Raw genomic sequence first — 12,141 nt, forward strand, 5'->3', positions numbered from 1 at the left:
CCATCCAAAGCTATGCATCTAGTATGGACTGACCCACAGAAGAGATGGGAGTGCAATTCTAGCCACCAGAAGTCAAAAAGGTTGGAAGAGAAGTTGACTCTTGTCCAGTCATGCAAGCAAAAGAAAGAAAGATTTGATCCTAGTTGAAAGACTCTAGAGGCTTCCATTACTTCACTAATACCTTCTCTTGGCTTCAATATATTCTTGAAGAACAGTTGAGGAGGCAATTGACTAAGACCAAACTAATGAGCTACAAAAGAAGGGTTGTAAAACTTATAGGTTGGAAGGTTGCCTAGAAGGAAGGAACCTATAGACATTTTGCCATGGCCATGATGAAATTCGACTGGAAGAACACAAGGTTTGATGAAGGAATTGAATACTACAACCGTTGTTTCGTTTGAGCAGCTTGATTCAAATCAAAATTTGAATGGGAAGACCAACTCATTGTTCTCATCCTCATAATAGGGTAGCCAAGTCAGGTTATCTGCGTCAAACCCTCTATAAAACTTCTTGAAGAGATGGCCAACATCGATAGCAATTATTATGGTCGATGTGGCTTCACCATAGTTCATGCACTAACGAGTTCTTCCTTCTTCGCCTCAGTATTCCTCATCAAAGTTGGAGGAGGGAAAGCTCAAATTCTAGAGATTTGGCCTTACAATCTTATGTATATACAAGTTTAACCACATTTGTATTAGCCACCAAGGGCCACTGATGGTGTGCACCACTTCATTTTTTAGTAGCTGAGTGACCACCTGATGCATCAAATGGTAAGCTGATCCCAACAGATATTTGCCAAGAGGAATCTCAACGCCTACTACCATTTGCTCTATCATGAGTTTATGATTATAAGTTGGACCACAAGATGACCCGTAGAAGATGAATCTTTCTAGCTACATATTCAGAAAAGCTACATATTCTCTTTCGCTAACAATTGATCCGTCTCCAATATGGTTCAGAATGTAGCTTGCCCATCCTGTGTAGTCTGATATTTTAGCTAATTTCTTAGAACCAACACTTAAGTAGTCATAAGGCTGCATTGATCCAGTTATTCTAAGGCTGGTCAACATATAAACATCGGCCAAAGTGATGGTCATTGGGCCATGACAAAAAACGAAAGTATTTAGGGTGTTAGACCAGAAATAAGATGTAGAGATTAGGAGTGAATCATTCCTCTCCATTCTAGACAATGAGAGTGTCAAGCATTGATTCAAGTCATAAATCTCCCAATCTCCAGCCTTTTTCCCGGATACCCTACGAAACTAGTCTCTCCATCCCCTATGCATTTTGGGCTAGTTTCTAAAGGGAGTTTTGGTGTTCTAGGAGGACAAATCCACTACAGATTGTTTGAAAGGGATTTGGTTGGTTTCTTGATGGATAAAGTCAAATAGATCGGGGTCACCCATAGGCCCAAGAAAATAGACATTGGGAGCAATAGCCGATGGAATCAAGATTTTGTTCCTTATTTCCTAGAAACTAGATAAAATAAATTTGAGAAGAAAGGAAATGTAGGGTAGTGGTTGATACTTGGAGAACGGGAACTTGAAAGCATACCTCAAGGACGTGGTCGTTGGTTGCCATTGCAGCCGAAAATAGATTTGAATCTGAGCAAGATTGCTTAAAGGAAAGCTTGACAGAGCAGAGGATTTGCTAGGGTTGAGGCTTTGGAAATGGCGGCGTCGGCTATTAAGATTTACTCAAGAAAGAAGGGGAAAGCAAATGGGCCGAGTGAGTTGGAAATGATATTGTTGGGATATTATATAAAACTCAGACCGAGAAGTTAGGAGTCACGCGTATGTCTCGGAATAAACGATTGCGGCATGTTGAACTGGTAAATAGAAATTTTGGAATAAAATCATTTTATCACAAAATTGGGGGGCATGTGTTTACACCAAAATTTGGGAAAAAGAACGCGGGAACTCGAAACTTCCAGGATTAAGTCATCAAGGAATCGATTGCATAAGGATCGATATCAGCTGATTTAGATGCAGCACTGGGATTGGCTCTCTTTGGATGACATCAGCAGATAATGCCAACGAGCTATGATTGGTGTTGAAAAGAAATGTCAGACTCTACAAAAAGGGAAAGATTAGGGTCCAAGTTATCTTAAGTTAGAAATGTTTTCTTTTATACCAAAGATTGTAATGAGTCGTACTTAAGTAGGATTCATGCTTAGGTTCTGGGTATAAATATTGGACTCCGGCTATTGTAAAAGGAGATCCAATCAATCAATACCAATTACTTTTTTCAGCTTCACGCCAACCCTTAGGAGTAGGAGTAGTGTAGATCTCAACGAGTTCTTCAACAAGCAGTGCTGCATCGGTTCAGCCAACCTCGGCTTGTCTGTAAGCACCGTCATGGCTTATACTTATGTTCGTAAGGCTGCATCGATTAAGTTCGACCTCCACTGCGAGCTCTAGCATAAGCTAGATATTGATCCTTATCTAGTTCAAGTATGGCTGCATCGGTTAAGTTTGACCTCCACTGCTCGAATTAGATTAATGTCAAGTTATTGGCTCTACCTAAGGGTGACATCTTTCTGGTAGATTCATTAAGTTACCGATCTTGCTGATGTTCTTATTGTCATTAGTTTTCAGCAATATCAACCTACCTGATCGAGATCGATCTAGATCAGCCTCACATCCTTTTAATCCATTGTTTATTTTGTTACATTGTGACGGTTCTTACTTTAAACAATGGATTATGTTTCATTGGCTGTTCTGCTTCGATCTAGGTCATGCATAGCACGCGGTCAAGGCATGTCTGATCTTAAGAAGGTTTACTAGCTGGTTGAATCTAGTCCATAGCTCGCTATTATGGATGTATCGATCCGGTCGACCCCCACTATTAGTAATTTAGATTGGAGGATACTAGCTGGTAGATTTGCTTTCGACTAGGCATGACCCTAGTTGTTTGCTATGCCCGCATCGGCTAAATAGCCGATCGCCTGTGCTTTAACACCTATAGTGTGTCTCTATGATTTTGTTAAATGTGAATAGATCTGTTTACTTTAAAGGGTTGATTTGTTGTCTTTATCATGGCTACCATTGATTCAGTCAAACCCCACTGTTAAAGATAACAGGTTAGGTATGATAAGTTCATAAATCTATCCATGTTAAATAGTTAATTGTTCACATGTTGTAGTCCCTTTTCTAGCTGAATCAGCTATTTCAATCGATTCGCTTGTGCTTTCACACATATAGCATGTCTTTCAGAAAACCTATCTATATATAGACGATTTTATGGATTCTTCAGCTTTAGTTTGTTATTATCATCATAGCTGCCATCGATCCGGTCGAACCTCACTATTGATAGTAACAAATTAGATTCAGAGCGCTTGTAGATCCATTTGTACCAGACAGTCAATTTGTTCGTATGTTATATCCTTTCTCGTTAAATCCATCAGCTCAATGCTTTACACTAGTAATATCCACCTACCTGATGATTTTACTTACATCTACGCGCATTGTACTTGTCATCATAAAATCTATCGCAACCCACGAGCTTTATAGTCCTTAACAGCCGATTTCTTCATGTATCGGCTCTTTAGTCGATTTTTCCTGTCTAGCTGCTCCATAAGCGGCATACTTGGAACTATCTAGGCAAGACTGGCATATTCCACCTTAAATTACTGATAAACTTTCTCTCCTTGTCAATTGCAGGTCAAATTGACTGGCAATACTTTAGGAATTCATAGGATTAGCTAGCCCTACGTTGAAGCTAAGCGGATCTCTAGCCTTGCTCCATCAAGCTGATCCTTCTGGCTTGATGTGTGCCAGGCACATCGACATGTTTTTACGTCAACGAGAGCTTAGCTACACTAAGAATGTAAATAGACTAGATGGATAGAGGGTTATACTGCCATGTCGAGGTATGAGCCAATCACAAGATGATCACAATGAATACCAAAAAATCCTCAGAAACAAGATGACATAAGATCTTTTACTGAGGTTCACTTGCTTGCCGATAAGCTAGTCCTCGTTGTAGCGATTCACTCACTTGGAGGTTCCCGCGCTAATTGGCATCACACACCAAACCCGTAATCGGGTACCGCACAACCAACACAAGATGAGGATCACACATACCACGAGCAATCAACTAGAGTACCTTTTGGCTCTCCACCAGGGGAAAGGTCAAGAACTCCTCACAATCACCACAATCGAAGCCAGAGACAATCATCAACCTTCGCTCAACGATCCTCGATGCACCAAGCCATTTAGGTGGCGGCAACCACCAAGAGTAACAAGAGAAATCTAGAGCGAAACACAATCACCAAGTGTCTCTAGATGCAATCACTCAAGCAATGCACTTGGATTCACTCCTAATCTCACAAAGATGATGAATCAATGATGGAGATGAGTGGGAGGGCTTTGGCTAAGCTCACAAGGTTGCTATGTAAATACAAATGGCTAAGAGGGTGAGCTTGAGCCGACCATGGGACTTAAATAGAGAGCCCCCATGAATAGAGCCGTTGGGCTTCCACCTCACTATCTTTAGGGCGACCGGATGCGCCGGACGATGTGACTAGATGCACCACACCCAACGTCTGATCGTTGGATCTGTGCCACATGTCACTCCTGTTTGACATGCACCACATGATCCCAATGGTCAACACACCCGCGCCAATAGTTAAGTGATGACCGGACACAGTGAGCCACCACCTGATGCTCCCACATCGCGCTAGATCAATGCATCCCCACACGCACCCAGTGAACGATCGGACGCACTAATCACACTGACTCCTTAGCATCAGGTCAGTTCTAGAGACGATCTAGAGCCCTCCAAACGTGATCGGATGTGTCAGGTCCACCCTGACTGGACGCAGGTCAGTGTCCGATCCTACCTTCTCCTCTGTGCACCAAAAAATCTGCTAACATCACCATACGTCAGGGCTGACTGGACGTGCCAGCGTCATGTTAGGTCACATGTTGACCCAGCATCTGGTCACTCCACCAACAGAGCCCGAGTGCGCCTCCTTCGTTTATAATTTATCGGACTCACTGATCCAGCATCCGGTCACATAGGGAGCAGCGTTCGATCACTATTTTCCAATGACAATCACATCCTTCACTTCACCAACTTCTCCACCCTTGCTCAAATGTGCCAACCACCAAGTGTATCACCTTGTGCACATGTGTTAGCATATTTTCACAAACATTTTCAAGGGTCTTAGCACTCCACTAGATCTAAATGCATATGTAAAGATTTAGAGCATCTAGTGGCACTTTGATAACCGTATTTCGATACGAGTTTCACCCCTCTTAATAGTATGGCTATCGATCCTAAATGTGATCACACTCGCTAAGTGTCTTGATCACCAAACTAAAAAGCTTCTATCAAGTTTCACCTTTGCCTTGAGCTTTTTATTTTTCTCTTTCTTCTTTTTCAAGCCGAGCACTTATTCACCATGGCCATCACCACCATCAACATGATCTTCATTTGCTCCACCATTTGGAATAGTGCTACCTACCTCATGATCACTTAGAGCAATAGGTTAGCACTTAGGGCTTCATCAATTCACCAAAACCAAACTAGAGCCTTCAGCGTGGCGGCCATCCAGGGTCCGAACCGACCATGTTCATGGTCTGGAGCCATGGTCCAGAGCCCCCACGACAGAGTAATGGCTCTATCTTTTGGGGGCTCTATAAATAGTGTTTTGTCGTCTCTTGCTCACTCAGTTATTCTTACATGTGATAGCATCCTTTGAGCTAAGCCAAACCTTTCTCACTCATTCTATTGCTTGGTTGTGCATCCTAAGTTGGGAATGATCCAAAGTGCATTTACTTATGATTGCATCTAGTGGCACTTGGGGATTGATTTGCTATGGTTTTCTTGTTATGCTTGGCATTTACTGACGCCTAGATGGCTTGGAGCAGCGAAGGAGTGTTGGTAAGAGTTGGTGATTGTTCTTAGCCACCTCCCAGTGATTTATGAGGAGTTCTTGTTGTAACAACCCGGATTTTTCTAGAAACCAAAAATACGAGCTTTCAAAAATTTTCTTGCAATTGAGTGAAACATGTAATTGCTAGGTCAAACACGAGTCCAACTCGCTAACAAGATGTTGCATACATGTAGATGGTTTGTAGGTGATTGCTAGAGTTTTTCAAGTTGTCCTGTGTTTGAGCCTCGTTTTGTGTTGGAGAGCACAAGTCCGTAGCGAATCCTTTTGACTCCTTCTGGAATCTCTCATGAACCCGTTGACCTAATTTCTATAGTCAACCAACTATCTTTATCAAATCAATGCATGAGTTGTCAACCCATGGCATAGAGTAAGATAGAAATAAGAAATAGAAAAGGAAAAGAAGACAGAGGAAAAAGAAAAGGGGCATCTGGCCCAAGTAACCGAACCAGCCCAACTTGGCCCCCCTGCTTCTGGCCCACGTAGGTAGCAACAGCAGCAACACAGCCCGCCAACCACCGCTGTCGGCCTACTGCTTGTGCCCACAGACCGCATGGCCCAACCAGTTGGCCAGCCCAGCACACGAATGCAGTAGCATAGCCCAGCCCAGCAAGAAGGCCTAGCCGCGCGCCTAATCCGGAATGGCTTCGCCTTCCTCCCATGGCTGCTGACTAGCATGACCCCACCGGTCATCCCCTTCCTCCAACCACTCCCCCGCTCCTCTGCTTTTCGTTAGGAGCCACGGTGTCTACTTTGGATGCCCCTGCGAGACCTAGCTGCGGGCCCCGCTGAGCCGCGCCTTGCGCCGTGAACTGCGAAAGCGACCGCACCGAGCCTGGATGCCCCCTTCTCAAAGCTTCATGCGTCGCTCACCTACCCACAGCCTTGGATGCACGCCACGTCACGCCGACCGTCAAATCAGCAGCACGGACGTCGGCGCCCCACCGCGAAGCCCTAGCCTTTGAGCTATAAAACCCCCGACCAAGGCCTCGCCCTCACCAACTCCCTCCACTACACCACCATAGCCCATCTCGCACCTCTCAGGCTTGCTTAGCCTCTGACGCCATGCCCCTCCTCTGCTGCACGACCACGACCCCAGCGTCATCGCCGCGCCAAACCACTCCGACCACCTCGGCGACCACTCCGACCACCTCCACAACCACTCTGACCACCTCGGCAACCACTCCGACCACCTCCGCGACCACTCCGACCACCTCCGCGACCACTCCGACCACCTCCGCGATCACTCCAACCACCTCCGCGACCACTCCGACCACCTCCATGACCTCTCCGACCACTTCACCAGCTGGTCTACCCATCCCCCCCAGCTATGGAATGTGCTACTCTATAGTCGTGTCGAGTTGTTGCGTCTTTCAGTCATGTTTGGTTCTTATCGCGGTGTTGTTGCCTATGTGCCGAGCCTTCGAGCCAGCTAAGGGATCGTACCTCGATCGAACGCCACGATCACAGGATCCGTCTCGCCATGACCGTGATGCCGAGTGTAACTTGACCCCTCGCTTTTTAGTTGACTTCATAGTACCATGAGTGTTAGCTCCTGTCTTCGACCCTAGAATATGGTCGTGATGGATTCGATGTCGATACTAACATCGATGCGGATATCACCCACACACTTTGAGCCCTCCATGACCAAGTCTTGTGGGAGATGACCTAGGAGATAACAATCGTGGAACGATGGATGCCAACTCGTTGGTGTAACTTGTGGCCGCGAGTTTGTCTCGCCATGACCATGGAGCTACGCCACTCTTTTGCTTTTTACTTGCCTCTTCGTGCTCAAACCCCCGTATGCTTGTACCTTGTATGACCATCGCATTTCTTTGATTCTCGCGCTGACAACCGCACCGCTATGAATTAGAGAGATGTCTTAGTGCCAGTGCACCTAAGTCGGGTACCCTATGAGTGGTTTGCGCACTTGGTGTTTGTCGCTTCCTTCTAATGCCCCGTCTTTCATCGTGACGTGAGTGTTGAAAGAAGTAGACCTTGTCCCTTGTTGTTTTTGCTCTTGTTGCACCGTTAGCCCGCTCTGTTCGATTTCTTCTTGCCCATGATGATTGGATCAAAGACCATACTATTCCCTTTGGGTTAACGAAGCTATGGTCTATGTCGTACCTCGGACCCGTGCGTGTCGACCCGATCGACCGTCTAAAACCATCTTTCCTGAAGATGTGTCTGAGAACATGACATGGATGTGCCTAGCCAACCCCCGCATCTTTTGCCGTGTTGAACGACCCTCTTCTTGGCTCCCGACGTTATTGTGTCGTGTGGACCGAGGGGAACCGTTGATGTCTAATCTCTTTGCGCTACCACAGTCTACCATAGCAGGCGAGCCGAAGTACGTTGGAGCCAAGTCACAATAGTGTTAATTGTTCTTGTTTGCTACTCATGTCCAATTGTGACTTGTGGGATAAGGCTATAAGAGCCGAACCCCATCGTTCTTCTTTCTTGGGGCCCGACTTCCAATCCCCGTCAATTCAATGACACCGGATCAAAAGATTGTGAGCCATGGTGTTTGCTCTAGATAAGCTCTAGCTTAAACCGTTTATCGTAAAGCCATACTGGCTTGGCCATGACTTAAGCTTGTGCTCAGCATACCACCACTCATGTTTCTTTGGCCCGAGGGAATCGAACAACCGCCAAGAAGGCTAAGCCATGCATCTCTTATTGTCTCGCTGGGTTATTGGATTTTCTTGTGTCTTGTCGTCTTTTCGAGTGTTGAGTGCTCTCTTGCCTTGCATGTCGCTTCACGAAGTAGCTGACGATCGGACCAAGAGAACGTGGACAACGACAAGAACTACGGAATGGAGTCAACGCAGGAGGAGGTGACCCCGCTAACGGAACACCAACGAATGGAGAATTGTACCACTACTACCTCTACAGCACAGGTGTCATGGCAGCACCCTCTTTTAGAGAATCCTATTAGATATTGCATAATATCTAAAACTGCTAGCGCTTTATAATTATTCCTTTGCTAATACTTTGATGCATGCTACTACCTGAGCCATTATTACCCTGACGCAACCCACTCTACCACGTCACCCTGCTTTGCGCATTCGCTCGCTTATATATGCTTACTTGCCTGCTTGCTTGCATATTACACCACTATACTCATTATTAACTCCACTTCACATTATATCGGGGATGTGATGCTGGTGGTGAACCCCCTAGGAAGGGTTTGGCTATGGGTGCCGGACTTGGTGGTGTGTGAGCGTGCTGTGTGTGTCTTGGGTGCATGGAGAGTGAGGGTTGTGTCGACCGAGCTGGAATAACGACGAGCCTGGGGCGAGTCTTGCCATGTGGTACTACCTGGGCACTTGGATATGGAATACCTGTGGCGGGAAATGGTAATTGGAGGTGTCCTTGGGTGTGAACCTCGGAGAGGTGGAGCCCAGGGTAGAGGTGCTGTGGTGGCACATAAAATAGAAACCCTGATGAAGACATTTTGGCTTGGTCAATCCCTAAGGACTTACTAGTACTCAGACTCACTGGGAATCCTTTACATCCCACTCGCCCTATATGGTGTGGGACGGTCCGACTACTTGGTAGAACAATGCCACTACTGCTAGGCGAACATGTGCAAGGACGTACGGGGCACGCGGTTTCCCCCACACCCTTCCGAGACTTCAGGAGGCCTTGTGGACCTAGCTCTTGACATCCGGAGGGCCCCGGCTCTGTCTACGACTCATAGTATCAGCCATCCCAGACTAGACTTGGGATGTTCCAGGGCTGAGAGGTAGGGTGGCATCATTCTAGGCTAGCAAGCGACCAGAATTCTGCCTAGGAGATACATGGCTCCGAGGATGGCTAATCTTGTGGGTATGTAAAACCTCTGCAGAGTGTATGGTTGATCGATCGATACATATGCCGACTTGTCGGCTATGGACCTTTCTTGGGTTTCGCTTAAACTAGATAGGAGATGAGTCCCTCTTTCCTCCCTCCAGGGTTGGGGTATTTTCCAGTCGTGAGCCTTGGGGGCTGCGGGCCGCTGAGACAAGGCCGAGAGGGAGCTGGCCTATCGACCCGAGTGTGTGAGATGAGATATGGTGTGGTGGTGTGGAGATGGTTTGGGATGGATGGTTGGTGGATGGATATGGATGGTGTGGTGGTGAATGTGTTAAAAATTAGATATTATTATTATATTACTAATGTTATTTACTTCTCATGCGCTAAGGATGCAAACCACAGCCAAATATTAGGATCGCCAGATCCCTTGTTTATCTTTTCCACTAAAGCTCATCAGTGCTAACCATGGCCTGCACACATCTGGTGGTGTGTAGATTTCTTGCTTCTCAGAGATGCTGACTTAGAAGGATTAGAAGGTCTCATGCCTACGCTCAAGTTTGGTTCGGAGATGGAATCTACGCTGCACTATGCCAACTCTGATGATGCCCGTGAAGGAGGAGCCTTCACTCGATAGTCTTTCGCTAGATTAACTCTGTAATAGGTGTGTTCCCCAGTGATGTAATATCTTGTATTCTTGTAATCTTACAATGTATGACTGTGACATCGACTAAAATATGATAATATGATGGAATCAGTTCTTGGTTTTATCATATTAAAATTCATTCTGTGGATTTTCCCTTCAAGGAAAATTGAGGATGTTTCACTTGTGCCTTGCCGTGGGAGATCACGAAAGACACCTTTAATGGATTGCTTGTTGCTTGTGGATCCTTATCTTATGTTGGTTGTGTGGCACCCAGTTGCGGGTTAGGCGTGTGATGCCTATTAGCACGTGAACCTCTAAGTGTGTGAATCACCACAATAGGGACTAGCTTGCCGGCAAGCAAGTGAACCCCAGTGAAAAATCATTGTGTCATCTTGTCTCCAAGAAATTCATTGGTATCCATTGTGATTGATCTCTTGCTCGGCTTGGTATATCATCCCTAGCACTTGTATTTACATTCCTATATTCTTGTGTAATGCTAGTTGTAGCTAGTGAGTAGTGTAGCTTAACTAGTTGTAATTACTCTTGCTAGGTTGCTCACTAGTGGTAGAAGTACTGATATAACCATTACTTGATACATAGAGATCATAGCTAACTAGACTTGTGGATAGGTAGCTTAAAACACTTGTAGTGCTAGCGCAACATTCGCTTCGCCATTTAATTGACTAACAAGTTGTCTTAGTATTGTTGTAGAAAATTTTATATGCTATTCACCCTCTCCCCCTCTAGCTATTTTGGACCTTTCAGTATTGTGCATGTTGTAATGTGAGCCACCTACCGCAGCTGTCTGCTGCAGCTGTTGGGCACCGTGCATGGAGGGGAGCGGCGCAGCAAGCGTGGAGGGGCGTGGGAAGCAGGGAAGCATGGGGGAGAGGCGTGGATGGGCCCTGCCTATGCATGCAGAAGGCACTGGCGTGGGCGTCTGGACAGGGGTCCGTTTGGACGTCCGGGCGCTAGTGCGGCTGTTAATTAAACTCAACCTGTGCCTTCAGGAGAACTCATAGATGGTAGGGTTGACACAAAGCAAGCCACGGTGGCTCGGCTGACCGCTTGGGTTCATGTTTTTGTTTAGTACCATTATAACTTTGCAAGTCTGGAGAAATAGTATTATTATTCGTCTATTTGGAAACATGTCATTATAATTCTTCTTCGGCTTGAATCGTGCCATTTTCTACGTATTCGACAGTGTTAGGCCCATGCACAGGTAACTAAAGGCTAATATGTTCCAAAATACCCATGCTGCTTCTCTCTCCCTCCACTAGCTAACGTGTGGACCCCACACGTCAGTTTTTCCTCTAACCTCCAGCCAGCGCACGGTCTAAGTCCAAGCCTAGCGCTGCCGCGGCCGTGGACACACACTCCCCTGCCCTGTCGAATTCAACATTTCTTGCAGTGCTTGCCAGTCGCGGAGGCCGTGCACGGCCACCATCTCTTTTTTGGGGGAATTATACAAGTATAGACGCAGACGCTCAACGCGCACGCACACTTACCCCTATAAACCACGTACACAAATCCTACCCCTATGAGCACATTCGAAAGACTATGCCGACACATCTCAATATTAACAAAATCACCACAGACGCATCGCTGTCGACGGGAACGTCGTCTACCACTGAAAGAACAACGCCATTAAATCCTAGAATAAATCCAGGAAAATACGAGCACCCTCACCAAGTCAAGGACTTAAACCTATATGGACACGTTCCACCACAAGGAGCCTAACCAACTGAACTAAGCTCAGTTCGCGTGCGCAGCTACCATCTCGTGCTCCATGGCCATCATA

This window comes from Miscanthus floridulus, chromosome 6 (genome assembly GCF_019320115.1).
Source record: "Miscanthus floridulus cultivar M001 chromosome 6, ASM1932011v1, whole genome shotgun sequence".
Classification (NCBI taxonomy): domain Eukaryota; kingdom Viridiplantae; phylum Streptophyta; class Magnoliopsida; order Poales; family Poaceae; genus Miscanthus; species Miscanthus floridulus.